This window comes from Entelurus aequoreus, linkage group LG06, assembly GCF_033978785.1.
Source record: "Entelurus aequoreus isolate RoL-2023_Sb linkage group LG06, RoL_Eaeq_v1.1, whole genome shotgun sequence".
Lineage (NCBI taxonomy): Eukaryota > Metazoa > Chordata > Actinopteri > Syngnathiformes > Syngnathidae > Entelurus > Entelurus aequoreus.
This window is the reverse complement of record NC_084736.1, coordinates 18,425,038-18,444,896: the sequence shown is the minus strand read 5'-3', so window position 1 is coordinate 18,444,896 and position 19,859 is coordinate 18,425,038. Positions and strand designations below refer to the sequence as shown.

Here is a 19,859-nt window from a genome sequence, read left to right as displayed (position 1 = left end):
CAGCTAGAATAGTCATTTACCACATTAGCAATGTATAGAGTGTATTTCTTTAAAGTTAAGACTAGTTTAAAGTTATCTTCGTTGAAAAGTACAGTGCTTTTCCTTCAAAAATAAGGACATTTCAATGTGACCCCAAACTTTTGAACGGTAGTGTATATATATATATATACACACACACACACACACACACACACACACAGCCCGGCCTCCGGCCAAATTCTTTTAACGCAATGCGGCCACCGAGTCAAAAAGTTTGGGGACCCTGCCCTTAGGGACCCTAATTCCCAGAATTCAAGGTTTTCCGGAACATTTTTCCCCATTCAAAATGAATTGGCCATTTTTCAAACTTCCACCATTTACACATTTTTCAAACCATTCCACCTTCATATTCCACTCATCCTGGACATTGAAACTATAACTTTTTCAAGTAAAATTTTTTTGCCAAGAATTCCAATTTTTTTCAAACCCTTTTTTTGACCTTTTTTTCTGGCGACTACCCCTTCCACATTTTTCCACCCATTTCAAATTCCAGGAATTCCTTAATACCATTTCTCAATTAAAGATGTTACTACTTCAACATTTCTCGACCGATTTGAAAAATTCCAACACCAACCATTTCAACTCATTCCGAAGATTCAATTTTTTTTTTTGCATTTTCCAAAAAATTCCCTCTTTTCCTGAAATCCCCAAATTTCCATGAAATTCCCATTGAAAAGAATGGGACATTTTTCAAAGTTCCACAACTCCCACTCAAACTGTTCCAACTTCAAAATATTCAGCCTGTTCAAGAATTGTGCGCTCCCTTTCAAAAACTGTAAAAAAAAATTCCCGGATTTCCAAGAATTCTCCGTTTTTTAGGGACATTGTCCCAGATCCAAATGAATTATCCATTTTTCACTCTGTCAAAATTCCAAAATGTTTCAACCTATTCAAAATATTCCACCTTCAACATATTCCACTCATCCTGGACATTGAAACTATAACTTTTTCAAGTTAACATTTTTTTGCCAAGAATTCCAATTTTTTTCAAACCCTTTTTTGACCCTTTTTTCTGGCGACTACCCCTTCCACATTTTTCCACCCATTTCAAATTCCAGGAATTCCTTAATACCATTTCTCAATTAAAGATGTTACTACTTCAACATTTCTCGACCGATTTGAAAAATTCCAACACCAACCATTTCAACTCATTCCGAAGATTCAATTTTTTTTTTGCATTTTCCAAAAAATTCCCTCTTTTCCTGAAATCCCCAAATTTCCATGAAATTCCCATTGAAAAGAATGGGACATTTTTCAAAGTTCCACAACTCCCACTCAAACTGTTCCAACTTCAAAATATTCAGCCTGTTCAAGAATCGTGCGCTCCCTTTCAAAAACTGTAAAAAAAAAAAAAAATCGGATTTCCAAGAATTCTCCGTTTTTTAGGGACATTGTCCCGGATCCAAATGAATTATCCATTTTTCACTCTGTCAAAATTCCTCTTTCACTATTCAAAATATTCCACCGTCAACATATTCCACTCATCCTGGACATTCAAACTAAATCTTTCCCAAGTTCCAAACCAAATTCCGGTTTTCCTGGAAATTCAAATGCTTCAACATTCAAAACATTCCAACATTCAAACTATTCTTACATTCATACTTCATTTTGTCAGCATTGGAGCATTCACATGCAATTCCTTCAGGAATTGCCTCATCTAGTTAATTTATAAACTACCGCATTTTCTCCGACTTAACTTTCAGATTGTAGCCAAAGGCTAATTTTTTTGCTGTTTTTATCTGCCACACGTAAAAAGCTGGTCCGTGAAAGTAATGCATACATTAAACCAGTCCCTGGTGGAAAAAAGGTTGAGGAACCCTGTTATAACTGACAGAGAAAACTAGTGCAATAGCAAATAATGTATGGAATTAATTGTGTTTTTACAATATGCCAAAAAATAGACCCTGGGCCACGTGGATTACGGTACACGATAAAAACATATGCAAATAATAACGTGCCAAAACTTCCTATCACCATCTTAAAGTTGCAAGTTACATCAGCGTCAAATTCCCACCATCTGAACATGGAAATCACATTTAAGCGTATTAATTATGCCGCAGCATTGCATTCAAGACCGCTGGGAATGTGGAAATATTCCCAATTGCACTCATATGTGATCAGTAGTGATGAGTAAATGACGGCATGTGAGTGGATGGCACACTCACTGACTGCGCTGATACTGTTAGTGTTTCATCATCGTCATCCGCCGTTTACTGGATTTTTTTAAAAAGTCACAACATTTAACTTGCAAATAAAATGCATGGTTTTTTATGTTTTTATGATTGTATTTGCTGATGCAATAGTATTTGCTATTCTTCCTGGGGTCCAAAAATTCAAGGACGCTTATATACAATGATGGTTGGGTACCGAATCCGGTATCACGTAAAATCCAACAGTGCCATGTTTCGGTACCTGGGTTGCGCGTGACGTCACGGCCAGTTGCACTTTACCACACTTGACGATCAATCCAGCAGCACTGAGAGTGGACTCCGCCAAACTACCTCGAGGTAATTTTGCCATTTTAATGCCAACAAATAAATTAAATATAAAAAGGCTCCAACGTAAGTGAAATTAGGCTCCACTTTTCCAAAAATGTGCTAGCTTGATGCTAATATACATTAACTTTGCTATTGACATGCTACTGATTAGCATTGATAATTTTACATGGCGATTTTAACACCTCCAAATGTGTTTAAAAAAAAATGACAAGTAAGATGCATGTTACAATCAACAATCTGGTGTGTAATAAGTACCAGGGGTGTGGGAAAAAATCGATTCGAATTCAAATCGCGATTCTCACATTGTTCGATTCAGTATCGATTCACATTTTTCAAAAATCGATTTTTCATTTTTATTTTTTATTTTTTTTATAATTTTTAATTTTTTATATATGTATATATTTTTTTTTTATTAATCAATCCAACAAAATAATGCAATCCAGATCCAAAACCAAACCCGACACAGCAACACTCAGAACTGCAATAAACAGAGCAATTGAGAGGAGACACAAACACGACACAGAACAAACCAAAAGTAGTGGAACAAAAATGAATATTATCAACAACAGTATCGATATTAGTAACAATTTCAACATAGCAGGGATTAAAAATCCCTCATTCACATTATCATTAGACATTTATAAAAAAAAAAGAAGAAAAAAAAGAACAATAGTGGCTTACACTTGCATTGCATCTCATAAGCTTGACAACACACTGTGTCCAATATTTTCACAAAGATAAAATAAGTCATATTTTTGGTTCATTTAATAGTTAAAACAAATTTACATTATTGCAATCAGTTGATAAAACATTGTCCTTTACAATTATAAAAGCTACTACTCTGCTTGCATGTCAGCAGACTGAGGTAGATCCTGCTGAAATCTATGTATTGAATGAATAGAGAATCGTTTTGAATCGGAAAAATATCGTTTTTGAATCGAGAATCGTGTTGAATCGAAAAAAATTGATTTATAATCGAATCGTGACCCCAAGACTCGATATTGAAACGAATCGTGGGACACCCAAAGATTTTGCAGCCCTAATAAGTACAATACTTAAAGTATCAACACTTTTTAGGGCGTAACAAAAAACAGCATGAACTATACATTACTGCATTTAACGTCTAGTGTCATACTTGCAAGTGACATTTAGAAATGTGACAATAAAACAAGATATAACAACTGGACAGTAGGGTTGTACGGTATACCGGTACTAGTATAGTACCACGATACTAATGAATCATATTCGGTACTATACCGCCTCTAAAAAGAACCGGTCCCCCACCCGTCGTCGTGTCATGCAGAACGCCCTCAGGAAGAGGTGCTTTAAGACATGGCTAGCCAGCTAGCGGCTAATACTAGCGGCTAATGTTTGTCCGCAGTCAGCAGTGTTGTAAATTCTTCAAAATCACTAATCCTTGTCTCTATGGAGACAAATCAAGTATGATAAATTCAAATATCAACCCTTCACTACACTCCGCAGCACACGGAGCCATGATAATGGATGACTAACATCTTGTCCTTAGTTGGCACGGCCAAGACAAGTTTTCAATTTTTCTGAATGGTAACTATTAAGATGATCTTAACTTTGATAACTCTACACTCATGTGAATAACGGCCATACTTAGTCAACAGCCATACATGTCACACTAAGGGTGGTCGAATAAACAACGCCAACACTGTCATAAACATGTGCCATTTAGTGAAACCACACTAAACAACAATGACAAACACATTTTGGGAGAATATTTGCACCGCAACACAACATAAACACTACAGAACAAATCCCCAGAATTCCCTGCAGCACCAACTCTTCTGGGACGCTACAATGTAAACAAACGCCATTGGTGGATCTACACCTAACATCCACTGTAATGATACCAAATACAGGAGCGTATCTGGTCGATACTACTATGATTACATTGCTATTTTTTAGCATCACAATATCTTCTTTTGTTTTTAAAAAAATTATAAAATATGTCCCTGGACACATGAGGACTTTGAATATGACCAATGTATGGTCCTGTAACTACTTGGTATCGGATTGATACCCAAAAGTGTGGTATCATCCAAAACTAATGTAAAGTATCAAACAACAGAAGAATAAATGCTTATAAAATTTTAACAGAAGTGTAGATAGAACATGTTAAAATGGAAAGTATGCAGATATTAACAGTAAATAAACAAGTAGATTAATAATCCATTTTCTACCACTTGTCCCTCATAATGTTGACAAAATAAAGGAATGATAAATGACACAATATGTTACTGCATATGTCAGCAGCTAAATTAGGAGCCTTTGTTTGCTTACTTACTATTTTATTTAAGGACTAAATTGCAATAAGAAACATATGTTTAATGTACCCTTAGATTTTTTGTTGAAATAAAGCCAAAGATGAAATTTTTTTGTGGTCCCCTTTATTTAGAAAAGTACCGAAAAGTACCGAAAAAATACCTAAGTATTGGTACCGGGACAACAGTACCGGACATCGGATTTTATAAACAAAAACAACAATGGGGCGGCATAGCTCGGTTGGTAGAGTGGCCGTGCCAGCAACTTGAGGGTTTTGGGCTCGATTCCCGCTAGTTACTGCCGTTGTGTCCTTGGGCAAGACACTTTACCCACCTGCTCCCACACTGGTTTAAATGTAACTTAGATATTGCGTTTCACTATGTAAAGCGCTTTGAGTCACTAGAGAAAAGCGCTATATAAATATAATTCACAATTCACACACATAAGTACCGAAAATTGTTCCCGCTGAGTACCAGTATCGATTCCCAGGTACCCATCCCTAGATACAGTACAACATTAAGGCAATAGATCGGGGGTCGGCAACCCGCGGCTCTAGAGCCGCATGCGGCTCTTTAGCGCCGCCCTAGTGGCTCTCTGGAGATTTTTCAAAAATGTATGAAGAATGGAAAAAGATGAGGGGGAAAAAAATCTATTTTTTTGTTTTAGTATGGTTTCTGTATGAGGACAAACATGACACAAACCTCCCTAATTGTTATAAAGCACACTGTTTATATTAAACATGCTTCACCGATTCGAGTATTTGGCGAGCGCCGTTTTGTCCTACTAATTTTGGCGGTCCTTGAACTCACCGTATAGTTTGTTTACATGTATTACTTTCTCCGACTTTCTAGGACGTGTTTTATGCCACTTCTTTTTCTGTCTCATTTTGTCCACCACACTTTTAACGTTGTGCATGAATACACAAAGGTGAGTTTTGTTGATGTTATTGACTTGTGTGGAGTGCTAATCAGACATATTTGGTCACTGCATGACTGCAAGCTAATCGATGCTAACATGCTATTTAGGCTAGCTATATGTACATATTGCATCATTATGCCTCATTCGTAGCTATATTTGAGGTCATTTAGTTTACTTTAAGTCCTCTTAATTAAATGTATATCTCATGACACACTGTCTGTATGTAATATAGCTTTTAATTTTTTGTGGCTCCAGACAGATTTGTTTTTGTATTTTTGGTCCAATATGGCTCTTTCAACATTTTGGGTTGCCGACCCCTGCAATAGATAATACACACATAATAATACATGATAACACCACATTTAAAATAAAACAATACTGCCACATTAATTACCTACAAAAGTAATAATAGTAGTCCTGACAAAAAAGGTTCAGAATATTTACATGCAAGGAAGTTAGAAACCGTAGACAAAATAATAGTCTTTTTTTCATTGTTTACTAAAATATTTCATTCTCAATGACACAACAGCTGCATCAATTACATAATATCTTTCTCAGAGTGACACACGCATTAAGGCATGTATCACTCAGCGTGCATAACAAGGCAGATCGCCGCTTCAGTATCGTCTAACAGGGGAAAAAAAACATGGCTGACGTCGGTGATGGACTACTAAGAGATCATGTGACTGACGTGAGGTCAGACGATGTCCTGACACCCGGCCGTGCGCCGCAGTGCGGTGATGTAACGCTGATCAAGTGATGTGAGCTTTGCATGCCGTCGTGTCAGTGATGGAGGAGAAGCCTTCGTCTTTTGAGTAATGAGCCTGCGGGGGTTGTGTCTGTGCTCATACATCAGCCCACTTTTCTGACTGACAGGCTAAAGACCAACCCCCTCCCTCTGACGCTTGCTGCTGTTGCAGAAAAAAAAAAGAAGAAAAAAGACAGGCAGGCGTCTCGCCCGTCTAGGCCGGCGAGCACGCACTGCGGTGAAAAAGCAGTAAATTTAGCTGCACTCATTAATGAATGCAGCGTGACATCCCGCGTGAGGAGAACTTTGTGCTGAGAGAAGCTCCCACCTGTCTCCTCGGGAAGCACAGGGGGACACCTTCGAACACGCCAAAATAACGAGACACAAGTCCTCCGGTAGTATGGAAATAAGAGTAAATAATACAATCCGATAAATAGATATTGTAACAAATGTGGGGCATTCTTGCCAACCTTGAGACCTCCGAATTCGGGAGATATACACTACCGTTCAAAAGTTTGGGGTCACCCAAACAATTTTGTGGAATAGCCTTCATTTCTAAGAACAAGAATAGACTGTCGAGTTTCAGATGAAAGTTCTCTTTTTCTGGCCATTTTGAGCGTTTAATTGACCCCACAAATGTGATGCTCCAGAAACTCAATCTGCTCAAAGAAAGGTCAGTTTTGTAGCTTCTGTAACGAGCTAAACTGTTTTCAGATGTGTGAACATGACTGCACAAGGGTTTTCTAATCATCAATTAGCCTTCTGAGCCAATGAGCAAACACATTGTACCATTAGAACACTGGAGTGATAGTTGCTGGAAATGGGCCTCTATACACCTATGTAGATATTGCACCAAAACCCAGACATTTGCAGCTAGAATAGTCATTTACCACATTAGCAATGTATAGAGTGTATTTCTTTAAAGTTATCTTCATTGAAAAGTACAGTGCTTTTCCTTCAAAAATAAGGACATTTCAATGTGACCCCAAACTTTTGAACGGTAGTGTATATATATAAATAATCCGTTCATGAATGAGTATATCCGTTCGGCCACCGTGTTCAATGGAGAAGTCTGATCTACAAAATGTGCAGGCAGCATACCCCTTCCCCTTCGAGCTGTCCTGGATGAACTGAAATTATTTTTTCCAATCACTTTGGAACTTGCAAGCGTACTTCTTCTTCTTACTCGTCGTCGCCATGTCTCTTCTACCTTCTTCTGCTTCGTCTCTGTTATGTTTTTGGACATTACTACTTGCCGTAGTTTTGAAGCAATGCATGATGGGAATCCGGATGTTGTGTGTCAGGGTTGGCAAGTATGATGTGGGGTGGTTTGATGGCGCTATCTGCAGAGAAAACACTTTTGAATCCAGCAGAAGGCATTGTCTCAAGTAGAGATGGTTACCCTTCACCAATACGGTACCAACTCCCTGTACTTCGGAATCGATACCACCTGTCGCTACTTTTGTGTGTGTTAGTAAAAAAAAAAGTTTTGTTAATAAAATGAAAAAATGTCGCATTTTAAAATGAGCTGATTATGATAACTCTTGTCCAGTTGTTAATCTCATTGTCATCATATTGTAATGACCTGCTGAGGTTGATGTTGTGTTCTTGAGTGAGTGATATTCATAATTCCCATTGTTGTGAACGTAGCACGCCTGTAAGGTCATTGGCGAAGAAGGAGGAAGTGTTGTTGTTGTGGAAATGAGGAGTGAGGATGGACGTGCGTGTGGAAGGAACGAGATAAGTTGAGCTGTGTTAGTATAGGTTGCTCAATAAAAGTTTAAAAAGAGCGTCAGACTTGAGGTGCACTTCTTCTGGACGCTACAATATCATATGCAAGTATGGCATTAAGTTGTAGTTACAGTTGCAAGTCCAAGACGTTAGATGGCAGTAGTGTATAGCTTATGTAGTGTTTTGTTTTTGTTGTCAATACTGTAAGTATTGTGCTTATTAAACACCAGCTGTTTGATTATAAAGTGCATCTTAGCTGTATTTTTTAATGACAAATTTGGAGGTGTTGAAATCCCCATGTAAAATCACTAATGCTAATCGGTAGCATTTCAATAGCAAAGCCAATGTGTATGTCAGGTTCAAACACTGATGACATCTATTAAACAAGACAAGAAGCAAGGAATCAAACAGAGACAGAATTAAATTTGGCTCAATGAGGAGAAACGCGTACACCTGTACCCTTGTAGAGTGTTCCACGCTCTGACGAAAGATTGTACGCCTCCTCTTTTATTTGGACTTTCCCTGATTACATGGCAACAGCTGTTTCTAAGGGAGGGGGGTCGTAAACAGCCATCGCCTTTGTTACAAAACAGTTCAAAGAAAAGGTCGTAAAACAGTTCAAAGAAAAGGTCGCCCGCAGTGGAGTCTGGCCCTGCTTCCTCTCCGCTTTGTAGTTATCGGGTCAAGACAAAACCTTTCTGTGGATTACAATACATCAAAGAAACAGAACACCTTCATGTTGCTTCCCATCCTACACAGTGGAGTTTTACAAGCCTTCTTCTTGGTAGGATCAAAGACAGCTTTTGTTTGCTCGCCGGGAACTCATTGAAACACAAAGTTTTGTGATAACTTAGATACAATTATTCTGACAGTGTATTAGCATCAAGCTAGTGCATTTAAAAAAAAAAATGGAGCCTTAGTTTAAAAAGTAAGGTTAAAGTACCACTGATAGTCACACACACTCTAAGTGTGGTGAAATTACTCTCTGAGTTTGACCCATCCCCTTGTTCCACCTCCTGGGAGGTGAGGGGAGCAGTGAGCAGCAGCGGTGGCTGCTCTCGGGAATGATTTTGGTGATTTAACCCCCAATTCCAACCCTTGATGCTTAGTGCCAAGCAGGGAGGTAATGGGCGGTATAGCTCGGTTGGTAGAGTGGCCGTACCATCAACCTGAGGGTTGCAGGTTCGATCCCCGCTTCCGCCATCCTAGTCACTGCCGTTGTGTCCTTGGGCAAGACACTTTACCCACCTGCTCCCAGTGCCACCCACACTGGTTTAAATGTAACTTAGATATTGGGTTTTCACTATGTAAAGCGCTTTGAGTCACTAGAGAAAAGCGCTATATAAATATAATTCACTTCACAATTCACTTCATTTATATTGTCTTTGGTATGACTCGGGCCGGGGTTTTATGAGTCAATGTCTTTGTTGGCATTGAAAATGGCAACATTACCCAGAGGTTGTTTGGCTGAGCCTGCTCTGAGTGCTGCTGGAGTGACCGCTGTAGTGCGAAGTGTGAGTTGGCAACGGTGCGTGATGTCACGTATACCGGATTCCGTCAGTACTAAATGGTAGCTGTGGGGGGAGGTGTGGCCAGCGCGCCTGCAGAAGCAAAGGTCACCGCCTCTGTCTATGGTGCTGAAGACGAGCACCATCGGATAGGGGCGGGGCATGTGCTGACGGCAAGACACAGCTGGCAGGTGATTAGATTTCACAGGTGGTACGTGTTAATCTAATCATCTGTTGTCTTTAACAGTAAGCGGCCGGGAGCAGGAGGAGGGGAGGCATGACACAGAGGAGGACTGAAAAGTCGAGTGTCATGTGAATATATTGTGGAAAAATAGAATCTTTGTCAAAGCAGAACAACGGTCTCCAGCTGACGTGTGTGATCCACCAAACCTGCTAGGAGGAAACTTCCACAGTAGCGTTTCAGGGAAAGTCAAACCATATTTCGATACCTTTTGTTGAACGTGACCTCACGTCCGGTTGCAGACTTGGCACTAGCTCCAGCACTTGGCGGGCAAACATGGCCACGTGGAAATGAATGTATGGAAAAACTCGCTCTTTTCACCGAGGTCAAGTTATGTTTTGTTCAAATAATTTGCGGGGTGACGTGTAAAGCCGCCTTCACGCTGCTCTCCACTTCGGCGAGGGCATGAAATATTGATGAAGACGACGGTTTGTGGAGCGAAAGCCTTGGCTGCGGACTTTAATCAGGTCAAGTCAGATTACACAGAAGGAACGAGGTGGAGAATGAGACACAATTGTGTCTCATTAAGCTCAAGCAGAAGATGAGCTCCTTCACCAAGGTGATGGGAAAGGTTAAGGATTGTCAAAGAGCGAGTGCGCGGCTCGCAAATGCTCGCGCTAACGATATCTACGTATGTCACTTCCACTCCCCACTTTCAGCTCGCCACATAAATGTGCAAATATTCTACACTCACGTGGCTGCTTCTTCTGCGGGGGTGTTGGAACTACTTGCCCTCGTCTTGCCAGATTTTAGTATGAATCCCAAGCCTTCTTCCTAAGTAGAGATGTCCGATAATGGCTTTTTTGTCGATATCCGATATTCCGATATTATCTAACTCTTAAAGGCCTACTGAAACCCACTACTACCGATCACGCAGTCTGATAGTTTATATATCAATGATGAAATCTTAACATTGCAACACATGCCAATACGGCCGGGTTAACTTATAAAGTGAAATTTTACATTTCCCGGGGAACTTCCGGTTGAAAACGTCTATGTATGATGACGTTTGCGCATGACGTCAATGGTTGAAACGGAAGTATTGGTACACCATTGAATCCAATACAAAAAGCTCTGTTTTCATCTCAAAATTCCACAGTATTCTGGACATCTGTGTTGGTGAATCTTTTGCAATTTGTTTAATGAACAACGAAGACTGCAAAGAAGAAAGCTGTAGGTGGGATCGGTGTATTAGCGGCTGGCTGCAGCAACACAACCAGGAGGACTTTGACTTGGATAGCAGACGCGCTATCCGACGCTAGCCGCTGACCGCATCGATGATCGGGTGAAGTCCTTCGTCGCTCCGTCGATCGCTGGAACGCATGTGAGCATGGGTGTTGATGAGCAGATGAGGGCTGGCTGGCGTAGGTGGATAGCTAATGTTTTTAGCATAGCTCTGTGAGGTCCCGTAGCTAAGTTAGCTTCAATGGCGTCGTTAGCAACAGCATTGTTAAGCTTCGCCAGGCTGGAAAGCATTAACCGTGTATTTACATGTCCATGGTTTAATAGTATTGTTGATCTTCTGTCTATCCTTCCAGTCAGAGGTTTATTTCTTTTGTTTCTATCTGCAGTTAAGCCCGATGCTATCATGTTAGCTCCGTAGCTAAAGTGCTTCGCCGATGTATTGTCGTGGAGATAAAAGTCACTGTGAATGTCCATTTCGCGTTCTCAACTCTCATTTTCAAGAGGATATAGTATCCGAGGTGGTTTACAATACAAATCCGGGATCCACAATAGAAAAAGGAGAAAGTGTGGAATCTAATGAACCCTTGTACCTAAGTTACGGTCAGAGCGAAAAAAGATACGTCCTGCACTGCACTCTAGTCCTTCACTCTAACGTTCCTCATCCACAAATCTTTCATCCTCGCTCAAATTAATGGGGTAATCGTCGCTTTCTCGGTCCGAATCTCTCTCGCTGCTGGTGTAAACAATGGGGAAATGTGAGGAGCCTTTCAACCTGTGACGTCACGCTACTTCCGGTACAGGCAAGGCTTTTTTTTTATCAGCGACCAAAAGTTGCGAACTTTATCATCGATGTTCTCTACTAAATCCTTTCAGCAAAAATATGGCAATATCGCGAAATGATCAAGTATGACACATAGAATGGATCTGCTATCCCCGTTTAAATTAAAAAAATTCATTTCAGTAGGCCTTTAACACAATATTATGCCTAATTTTGTTGTGATGCCCCGCTGGATGCATTAAACAATGTAACAAGGTTATCCAAAATAAATCAACTCAAGTTATGGAAAAAAATGCCAACATGGCACTGCCATATTTATTATTGAAGTCACAAAGTGCATTATTTTTTTTAACATGCCTCAAAACAGCAGCTTGGAATTTGGGACATGCTCTCCCTGAGAGAGCCTGAGGAGGTTGAGGTGGGCAGGGCTGGGGGGAGGGCGGGGTTGAGGTGAGGGGAGTGGGTGTTGGGGGTCGCGGGTAGCGGGGGGTGTATATTGTAGCGTCCCGGAAGAGGTAGTGCTGCAAGGGGTTCTGGGTATTTGTTCTGTTGTGTTTATGTTGTGTTACGGTGCGGATGGTCTCCCGAAATGTGTTTGTCATTCTTGTTTGGTGTGGGTTCACAGTGTGGCGCATATTTGTAACAGTGTTAAAGTTGTTTATACGGTGGGCAGAATTGTCCATGATGGCGAGCAGTTTGTCCAGGGTCCTCCTGTCCCTCACTGACACAAACGCCTCCAACTGCGTTCCAATAGTTTGGCGGGCTTTCCAGATCAGTTTGTCAATCCGGTTAAAGTCCCTTTTGCTGGTGCTGCTCCCCCAACAAACCACTGCAAAGTACAGTGCACTGACCACAACAGACTGATAAAAGACAGCTTGCTGCACACATTAAAGGACCTAAGCTTTCTAAGCAAAAAGAGTCTGCTCATGCCCTTCTTGTATACAGCTTTGCAGTTGTCCTTCCAGTCCAGTCTGCTGTTCAGGTGGACTCCCAGGTACTTGTACTGCCCCACTATTGCCAGCTCCTGGCCCTGGATCTTGATGGGCTCCACCGGGGTCATTCTCTTCTTCAAGTCGATGACCAGCTTCTTGTTCTTGTCCACATTAAGGAGCAGGAGCTAGCTTGTGTGATGAGCAGTTTACAAATAAGGCAATATTTTCGTGGTATAACAAAGTAATATCTGATAAAATACAAGTCTCAGAACTATGAAATCATAATTATTTACATTTACTAAGACGTTTACGGGCTTTCTGCCCGATGTGATCCGAGGAAGTCATTGTGGTTTGCGAAGCCTTTTGAGGCATTTGTGATTAAGGGCTATATGAATAAACTTTGATTTAATGCTTGATTGAAGTGTGGTCAGGACCACACTTAATTACGAGGGCTTCACACTCCTTGGTACTATGCCTTTCTCCTAACCCAGGGGTCGGCAACCCACAATGTTAAAAGAGCCATATTGGAGCAAAAATACAAAAAACAAATCTGTCTGAAGCCGCAAAAAATGAAAAACCGTATATTAGTCTGATAATGAAGACAACACATGATGTACATGTCTATATTAGCTATATTAGCCTACTATCAAAATTACTATGTGTCGCAGGCTCCAGAAAATCTTTGTTGACAGAAAAGTTGAAATGTGATATTTATTCTACACGTTTTACAACATTAAAAAACATTAGTAAATCAGAGGCTACTCAGAAGGTGAGATAACTCCTGGAAATTACTGGCTTGGCTTTTAATGGCCAAAGGTATAGATGTGTGTGTCCAACTTAAAGGAAACGGCAGGCTGTCTTCTTTTAATAGATTTATTACAATCTTTGCAAGCTACGTGATGTTCGCTGTGGTCTGGAACAACATGGCACATACACAACTGAAATGCAGCCAATATTACATATACTGTAGATCAGGGGTCTCAAACACGCGGCCCGCGGGCCAATTGTGGCCCGGGAGACGTTATTTTGCGGCCCCCACCTTAATATGAAAGTTTAATGTTAGTGCGGCCCGCGAGTTTTAAATGAATGGCGCTTGACAGCGTTGTGTGCGGAGCTGAAGAAATCTACCAATCACGTTGTGGTATGAGGCTCTCGACAATATCGAGGGCGTGCCGTGATGGCACTGTCATCTCTTTCTCCATACTAACAGCGTGCCAGCCCAGACACATGTTGTATGAGGCTTCTTGAGACACACGCAGGTTATTGCAAGACATACTTGAGGAACAGCCAGACATGTCACACTGAGGGTGGTCATATTTTATTTTATTTATATTTTAACACTGTTACAAATATGCGCCACACTGTGAACCCACACCAAACAAGAATGACAAACACATTTCGGGAGAACATCCGCACCTAAACACAACATAAACACAACAGAACAAATACCCAGAATCCTTTGCAGCCCTAACTCTTCCGGGCTACAAAAACACCCCCGCTACCCCCAACCCCGCCCAACTCAACCCCCCCCCCATCTCCCGAATTCGGAGGTCTCAAGGTTGGCAAGTATGCATTGACGTCACTTGCGTAATGCAAGCAGAGAAACATTTTGCCGCTTTTCTATGACACACGCTCTTCCTTCCTCCCTCCCTGCCTCCCTCCCTCGCCCGCCTGCTCGCTCCCGCCCCCGTTGTAAACAGTCCGGGCGGGGAAGACGAGCACTCCGCCGAAGGAGCGAGCGACAATACAAAAGTGTGGTGCACTGGACCCCAGCGCTGATACAGACGTGGTGATGTTAACCCGTTCGGGGCTAATTGTGCTACCGTAACTGTAAACTCCACCCCCCACCCTCCTCCCGTTGGCTCCAGACAGAGACGATTTTTGATGCAATATTTCTTTCACAGGGGCACCCCGACGTGTCTTATTTCATTTCATTTCATTTTTATTTATCTCCTTCATTGATGTGCATCTTTGATCGATAGACAATTATACCTCAATTTTTAAATTATACATTTACACACCAATGCCTGAGAAGGAGCAGGATGAAGAAAAATCTTATATTTTTCTGCCCCCTTCAACATAGTACGTAGTCTTACTTAATGATATCATATAAACAAACAATTACATCCAAATATAACGAAAACAAACAAAAAAACACAAGAAGTGCAAAACTTCATGATGTACAAAACGAACAAAAAAACCAAAATAAGTAGTATACACCTCACAGGATGATACAAAACAAATACAAAACTAGGCAAAAAATAAGTAAAATAATAAATATAAAGCAAAATGTAAACACTTATGGCTGTCCATATGATCTCATTGTTCTGTCCTTATATATTTTTTCAATTGGAATATATTTTTACAATCTTTTATCTCTTGTAAAGAGAATTCCATAGTTTAACCCCCACCACTGATATACACATTTGTTTTAAAGTTGTCCTTGAATACTGATGTTTGAAATGACCTTTTCTTCTATGCTCTTCATTCTCAAAAGTGATGACAAACATTTTTTGTAAATTTGCTGGTAATGTTTTACTTTTAGCCTTAAACATGACACATAATGTCTGTAACTTTACTAGCTCCTGTAGTTTCAATAAACCCGAATTAATAAATAATATGTTAGTGTGTTTTAAGTAATCTACTTTATGAATAATCCTTATAGCTCTTTTCTGTAGTTGATACAGAGAAAGTTGCGTTGCACAAGGAATACAATTTGAAACGTCATTATACAACTAGACATGCTGAGGAGTATGCAAAATACTAGGGGAGTGAACCGGGTTGCAAATTTTAAAACCAGTCTACTGAGGCAACAAGATTTCGTCAAGAAAGCAAGCGAAAAGAGCGATGCAGCAGTCAAAGCTAGCTACATGGTGAGTGAGATGGTTGCTATGGCGGGAAAGCCATTCAAAGGAGGTGAATTCATTAAAAAGTGCATGTTAGATTTTTTTTAAGAAATCTTTTCTTGCGGCCCAGCCTCACCCAGTTTCTGCATCCAGTGGCCCCCAGGTAAATTGAGTTTGAGACCCCTGCTGTAGATGATGTGTTATTAGACATGCAAAACTAAATTATTATTATTAAATTATTATTATTATTATTATTACAAATGAGGCATAATGATGCAATATGTACATTCAGCCAGCCTAAATAGCATGTTAGCATCGATTAGCTTGCGGTCATGCACTGACCAAATATGCCTGATTAGCACTCCCAACAAGTCCATAACATCCACAAAGCGCACCTTTGTGCATTCACGCACAGTATAAAACTTTTGGTGGACAAAATGAGACAAAGAAGGAGTGGAAGATTTTACATGTAAACAAACTGTTGCGTCACAGTCCACACTACGGTGAGTTCGAGAACCGCCGAAACTAGTGGGACAAAATGATGTTCACCGAATACTCTCATCAGTGAAGCATACACACAAACATATTAAACAGTGGGCTTTCTAGTAATTGGGAAGGCTTGTGTCATGTTTGTCCTCAAACATAAAACATACTAAAACAAAAAAATTATTTTTCCATTCTTAATGCTTTTTTAAAAATGCTCCAGGGACCGGGGGACTAACCGTACAGGAGAATTGGGTCACCACTTGATGTAAACCTGCAAAACCGAGGGTTAAGACAAGGGATAAGAATCGGGATTCAGCCTCAATAGTCTAAACTAACACAACCTCCCCCCCAAAAAAACCATGTGTCTTGGCCCACTTTCATCTGGCTTTGTATTGTCTGGTCTGGTCCAAAACATGTTGTTCTTGGCGCCGCCAGCCGCCTTGTGCATTTCCATAACAGCGCAGAAAGAAACAGTGGCAGACCCTCGTCCTTCACAACACGGCACAGAGTTGGACTTTTTCCTTTGTTCCACAAGGGCAGCCATTCAACACTGCAGTTTGGATCGTTCTTATGTGGAACGCCCACACAATCCCTTCCAGAAGCTTGTTTGGCTTTTTGTCGATCTCAAATGTTTCCCATCAACAACCGAGTAGAAAGAGATAAAATGTGACTTTACAGCCGTTATGCGGTGAGGTAGGGAGCAATTTCGCTACCGGTTTTTGATTGATTGATTGATTGATTGATTGAAACTTTTATTAGTAGATTGCACGGTACAGTACATAATCCGTACAATTGACCACTAAATGGTAACACCCGAATCAGTTTTTCAACTTGTTTAAGTCGGGGTCCACGTTAATCAATTCACGGTGACTTTATTCATGCTTGAACGATACATAAGCCTCCAGCTAGGTGGCAGCAGCGAGCAAGCTAATGAACAGGCTGCCTTTTCAAGCCAGTAAAGGAAGAACAGAGTAAATAGCCTTTGATTTGCTGGCTGCGTTGTTATTTTTTTAAGAGCACAGCTCATAGGGATGTTACAAACAAAGTTTGTGAATAATATATGTAATGCTATACACTGGTCACTAGGTGTCAGTAACGTCACATGGGTGTAGATCAGGGGTGTCAAACGTAAAAAACAGGTTTTGCCCGGCCCGCGGGGTGAGTTTGCTAAGTATAAAAATGAGCCGAGATTTTTGAATGAAAGAAACTGCTGTTCTAATTGTGTCCACTAGATGTCGCAATAGCAATTCTTTGTGTCTTTGTAGATGATGCTACATACAGTATGTGCAAAAAAATAAACCACATGATGTTAGTGCATCGGTTGAGGAAAATGAGCAAACTACATAAATAACATCCTGTAATTTGATTTTGATATAATTTTTTTGTCTTGATAGATTGAAAATTAACAGCAATGCGTTGACTGATGAACATTATCGGATAATTTATTCAGACAAAGAAAGGTAAAATACTATTAACCGCAACATGTAAGTGTAAAAAAACAACAACAACAACATTATGATGTGTACGTCACGCCGTGACTTATTTTGAGTTTTTTGCTGTTTTCCTGTGTGTAGTGTTTTACTTCTTGTCTTGCGCTCCTATTTTGGTGTCTTTTTCTCTTTTTTGGGGGTATTTTCCTGTAGCAGTTTCACGTCTTCCTTTGAGCAATATTTCCCGCATCTACTTTGTTTTAGCAATCAAGGATACATCAGTTGTTTTCAACTTTCTTTGTGGGGACATTGTTGATTGTCATGTCATGTTCGGATGTGTCTTTGCTCCACAGTAAGTCTTTGCTGTCGTCCAGCATTCTGTTTTTTGTTTACTTTGTAGCCAGTTCAGTCTTAGCTTCGTTCTGCATAGCCTTCCCTAAGCTTCAATGCCTTTTCTTAGGGGCACTCACCTTTTGTTTATTTTTGGTTCAAGCATTAGACCAGTGGTTCTTAACCTGGGTTCGATCGAACCCTAGGGGTTCGGTGAGTCGACCTCAGGGGTTCGGCGGACCCTCCGCCGCGGAGGTCAAGACACACCCGACTCATCGTGTAAATAAAAACTTCTCCCTATCGGCGTATTACGGATACGGCAACAGCAGAAGTCACACTGATTTGCAGGTGTGTAATTTGTTGTGAGTTCATGCACTGTGTTGGTTTTGTTCTTTGAACAAGGTGATGTTCATGCATGATTCATGTTGTGCACCAGGACAAAAACATATAACTTTGTCTTGAATTTGAAAATATATATATATATATATATATTTTTTTTTTTTTCACTAAAGAAGGGTTCGGTGTATGCGCACATGAAACTGGTGGGGTTCGGTACCTCCAACAAGGTTAAGAACCACTGCATTAGACACCTTTTTACCTGCACGCTGTCTCCTGCTGTTCCCGACATTTACAAAGCAATTAGCTACCGGCTGCCCCCTACTGATATGGAAGAGTATTACACGGTTACTCTGTCGAGCTCTAGACAGCACCGACACTCAACAACAACACATCATTTGCAGACTATGATTACTGGTTTGCAAAAAATATTTTTAACCCAAATAGGTGAAATTAGATAATTCTTTCTAAAAAAGCCTTTTTTTAGATATGTGCATACTAGCTAATGCTATTTGGCTGTTCTAGTTTTTATTTTTATTTTTATTTTTATTATCTTTATTTATTTATTTATTTTATTTTTTTAATACACTGTAGCACTTTGAGATTGTTTACTCAATATAAAGTGCTTTTTACAAATAAAATCCATTATTAGGGCCCGCATGGCCCATTGTAAAAGGAATCCCAATGGGAGTCCTTTTGCATTACGACGAAAGGACCTATTGTTATTGTAAGGTTTTATTATTATTATTATTATTAGTATTATTATTATTATTATTATTATTTTTCCGCAGCTTTGCGCACTACTTTGCCCCCCTTAACATGCTTCAAAACTCACCAAATTTTACACACACATCAAAAAACGCGAACAAAATTCTTTAGTGGAAAAACCAAACCCCAAAAATCAAAATTGCGCTCTAGCGCCCCCTAGGAAAAAAACACAGACACAACTTCCTCTAACTCCCAGTACGAATATCGTAGAGACATGCAACAAAAACCTCTATGTAGGTCTGACTTAGAGCTAGATTTTATACACTGACATCCTTCAGCAAAAATCAACAGGAAGTTGGCAATCAACCCTTCAAAACAAAAGTTTCATAAAAACACTCATTTTTGCCTCTTTGAGCTGTAATTTGACCCCCTTAAAATACTTCAAAACTCACCAAACTTTTTACACACATCAGGACTGGCGGGAATTGCGATCTAATAAAAAAAAAAAAACTAACCCCAAAACTCAAAATTGCGCTCTAGCGCCCCCTAGGAATAAAACACAGACAAAACTGCTCCTCGGAGGAAAACACAGACAAAACTGCTTGTAACTTCCGGTAGGAACGTCTTAGAGACATGAAACAAAAACCTCTATGTAGGTCTCACTTAGACCTACATTTCATAGATTGACATCCTTCAGCAACTAGCACCTGCCAAATATGCGGGCCCGACCAACGCTACTTGTAGCTTTAATTATTATTATTATTATAATCTCTCACGGCACACACAGTGGTTGATAAACACTGACTTATAGTATTTAGATTCAGGCCAGGTGTGAAAACATTTCTCTCCCCTA

General features: G+C 40.2%; 1 protein-coding gene across 4 annotated transcripts in view; it reads left to right on the top strand.

The window, feature by feature from the left end:
* asic2 (acid-sensing (proton-gated) ion channel 2) overlaps nt 1-19,859 on the top strand; it is a 941,282-nt gene that overhangs the window by 890,710 nt on the left and 30,713 nt on the right. The gene's annotated exons all lie outside the window — the stretch shown is intronic.